The sequence below is a fragment of the Peromyscus eremicus genome, chromosome 13 (assembly GCF_949786415.1).
Source record: "Peromyscus eremicus chromosome 13, PerEre_H2_v1, whole genome shotgun sequence".
In the NCBI taxonomy this organism is placed as follows: domain Eukaryota; kingdom Metazoa; phylum Chordata; class Mammalia; order Rodentia; family Cricetidae; genus Peromyscus; species Peromyscus eremicus.
The window spans coordinates 35,030,980-35,035,159 of NC_081429.1; the positions used below are offsets into that span (position 1 = coordinate 35,030,980).

General features: G+C 43.3%; 1 pseudogene; it reads right to left on the minus strand.

Moving 5' to 3' along the window:
- Window positions 1-3,152: 3,152 nt before the first annotated feature.
- On the minus strand, window positions 3,153-3,676 carry LOC131923668 (large ribosomal subunit protein eL21-like; annotated as a pseudogene).
- Window positions 3,677-4,180: the final 504 nt, after the last annotated feature.

A 4,180-nucleotide genomic window follows, 5' to 3' on the forward strand; every position in this document is an offset into this window, starting at 1 on the left:
GAGATTTGTGGTATTATGGCAAAAGCCCAGCAGATAAGCAAGAAACTATTAACTTAAGAAAGAAAATTTACTAATCAGTAACCCTCAGTAAATTATTTTTAAACTGTATCAGCTTTGCATTAACACAGTACAACATAATAAAGCCTCTATTACTTTTGGGAAAGTGTTTGGGGGTGCTCAAAGACAATTCATGGTCTTTATACCGTCTCTCCAATTATAATAAACACCAGGTTGGTCTCTGAAGAAGGAAGGAGATTTTAAAAGGTGTGTATGGATAGGAAGGAAGAGTTCAGCCTTGGCCTTGAATGTGGAGTGCCAGAGACTGTGTGGTGAAGGCCCAGAGCAACAAGTACAGAGAACCACTCTGTTGGCATCAGACCACTTCCTTGGACTAGTCTGCATGAGACTGCTTCCCTGGCCCACACTGTTTACACCAGGCTGCTTCCCTGGACCACTCTGATTGCACCAGGCTGCTTCCCTGGCCCACTCTGTTTACACCAGGCTGCTTCCCTGGACCACTCTGATTGCACCAGGCTGCTTTCCTGGACCACTCTGATTGCACCAGGCTGCAAGGCATGCAGCTACTCATGCAAGAGCTTTTGCCCATTAAACTTGATCAGACTTGCTGCAGCTGTTCTCAACCTATGAGTCTTTACCCCGTTGGGGTCAAACGACCCTTTTAGAAAGGTTGCATATCAGATATCCTGTATATCAGATATTTACAGTACAATTCATAACAGTTTCAAAATTGCTATTATAAAGTAGCAAAGAAAATAATTTTGTGGTTGGGGGTCTCCACAGCATGAGGAACTGTATTAAAGGGTCACAGCATTAGGAAGGTTGAGAACCACTGTGCTAGAGCTTTAGAAAGGCTACTCTCTCTCTCTCACCCCCACTCTTCTCGAGCAGCTATGACCAGTTTTTCTAAAAGATGAGTCATTGCAAAGCATTTTGAAACGACAGGCACACCTTGTTTTCTTATAGCTTGGTTATCCCAGAAAACATTCTAGAACATACTAGTTTCCAAGAATTTTTAAAACAAGGTGAGATAATTTATATCTTCAAGTGTAATTTTCTTCCAGCTCAACTCCTCTGGTGCCCCACCTACCTGCCCTGTGTCTTGACTGGATTTAAAATCTCTAACAGACTCTTGCCCAAAATGCCAGGTCTAGATCAGGGCCAGCTGTTCAGAGACTTGAGGGTTGATAGTTCTTTATACCTTTTGGCAGAAAGGCCAGTTTTCACAGGACACACACACACACACACACACACACACACACACACAGAGTTTCTAACATGTCAGCTGACATAGTCATCAATCTAGAAGCACAAGTTTGATACATATTTCATTTCTACATCTCTGTCTCTTCATCTCTTCAACCTTTATTGACTCTTCCAAAATTAGATTTACTTATATTTATGTCTGTCTCAACACAATCTAAAACTAATCCAGTATTTTAAAAGTCAATGTACTGTCTCTTTCTGGCTACTGTGGATAAACAGTGCTTCTTTGCTGTGTTGAAGTTGTCAGAATCATTACACTTTAGACCAGAGGTTCAGTGGCAGCTTTTGACACCTGAAGTCTTCTGCATTCCCTAGATGGCACAGCCTGGCAGTGGGAGGCAGAGTGCCCAGAAGCCACATGCCATTCACCCCTTCTTATTTGCATGATCTAAAAGTGGACGTATCTCCTGTCGGTCAGAAGAAAACAAAAGTGCAGATTTGGAAACTACATTAGTGAAGGGAGAAGAGTGAGAGATGGAAAAGGGGTGTAGACGGGGGTGGGGGGCGGGGAGCATGAGATGGACAAAGGAATGCAGGACTCTATCTGCAGAGGCTGCAGCGCACAATGGCGCCTTTCTGAGCACAAAGGAAGGGGATTGGCTGAAATGGAACAACAAAGCCAAAACTAATCCCTTGAAGAAGAATGGCTTCTCAAATGTGTGCGTTACCTAGCAGGAATGCAATATTTTGATCTTTTCTATTAAAGCTCACAGACGTGCTTGCATCCGCCTGGATGACATAGAGGATTCATTTAGTGAAGCCATTTGCTCTCCCCCTTAAAAAGTCTATAGTCATTCTGCGTGTCATCTGAAAGCCTGGCTGCCTATTGATTTCAAGACGGCCTGCTAGGGAGGCCTTCTGTGTGATTTGAGGGCTGATGGGGAATCCATATGTCACGACAGTTCAGACACAAGGCAAGAAAAGAAAGGCCTGAGCATAATTCATTTTCTTCTCTAATTATCGGTGGCTTACAGTTAGCAATCTAGACTGACTGATATCATTTGTAAGCACGGTGAATTATGTTGCTGATCTCAGGCCCTGGGGCCAACCTAGTTTGTATTATAAGTTGACATTTACAAATCCTTTAAAATTTAGCCTTTGATTGCCCCATGGGAGTCAGAAAAATTATAAACCTTTTGCAATCCATTGATTGGCTGTACTGTGATAAATACACAACTTTCTAAAAGGGAGAAAGCTGTTTATCCAAAGCTGCCTTACGATTTCCACTCAAGAAAAATACAGGAGGATTGCAGGGGCTCGCTGGCTCAGAGTTACAGTCCCAGCCTGTAGATTATTTCTTCCCACAGAACAGGAGGCAGCCTGGCAAGGGTGCCCAGAGGACACACTGGCCTATGACTCTGCAGATGTGAGACAGACAACTTCATACCGGAGATGCACTTTATGACATATCCCAGTACAGACATATCCCCAAACAATGGGGAAATTCATCTCCAAAGGACACGGCCAAGGCACATGTAGAGAACAGGGTTCTGCTAAACCTAAAAAGTATAACTCAAGCCCAGCCTGGTGGTGTGGGCCTGTCATTGAAGCTTCTAGTGAGGCTAAGGCAGGAGGATCACAAATTCTAGACCTGTCTGGGCTACATGTCTGAGTTCATGGACAGCCTGGACAACACAGTGAGTCCCTACAGCAAAACAAGAAGTAAAAAAGATTCAGTAGGGTGTTGGAGCCCTTGCCCTTGCCTGGCATTTCATCTCCAGCTCACCAGCACTGAAAAAAGAAAGAAAAGAAAATAAGCAGATCAAGTATACTTTGAAGGGCGGCACCTCCGCTACTTTAGTGTGTACCAAGGCCGGCTGAGACCTTGCAGAAGCGCAAGTTCAAAGTCCAGGGCTAGATCTCAGGTATCATTTTTTTTTTTTTTTTTTGTCCATGAATTCCTGTGGAATGAGCTCCAGCAGCCCAGGCTCCTTCCTGTTAGGTCTCACAAAGTATGCTTCTCTGCGTGGAGCAGGCTGGCACTTCAGCTGAACTCCAGTGCCCTTCTCTTTGGCTTCCTTTTTCTTCTGGTTGTTCTCCTTCACCCACTTCAGGAAGCCATCTTGGCTCCTGGAGCGCTGATGTGCTCAATCCCCACATTAATTCTCTTGGTAAGAATCTTGCCCTTAACCTGTGTGTTTACAATGATGCCCACAGCATCCTGGGTGACATTGTAGACTCCTCAGGTTTTGCCATGTTAACACTTATGGGGCATTCCCTTTTGAAGAGTGACTATTCCCTTGATGTCTACAATATCACCCTTCTTGTAGATCCTCACGTACATGGCCAAAGGAACAACTCTATGTTTCTTAAAAGGCCTAGAGAACATATAGCGAGTGCTTCTCCTGTTTCCCTCTGTGTTTGTCATTTTGATGAGTTACTGGATGATGGATGCCATGCCTGAAAGACGCCTTAAATAAACAAACAAACAAACAAATAAGAACTGGGATGTTTACGATACTGACTGCTCATGAGTCACAAAAAAATACTTGAAAAGACCATCTTGACAGACACAACTGGAAAATACAAGTGGGAAAGCTTCTGTAAGACTCTTTCATTCCATTATGTTTTTATTCATTGCCTACTATTAGCCTGTGATATGCAGATGAGCTGAGAATCCTTGCTCAAGTGATGGGAAATCTTTATTGTGTCATAATAAACTTGAAGATACTAAGCAGTGTTCAGACGCCATGGTGATGGCTAAATAAGTGACAGAAGAGTCACAAAAACCATCATTGTTAACAAAGACACTCAGCCTGGCATCTTCTTCAGTTAAATAATAAATGGTATTTGCTTCCATGTGAGTCCCTTCTAGGCTCTAGGTGGAGTCGTTAGAAAATTTAATGTGCTAAATTGCAAGCAACTGGCTCTGTTAGTCTATTGGCATATGCTGTGT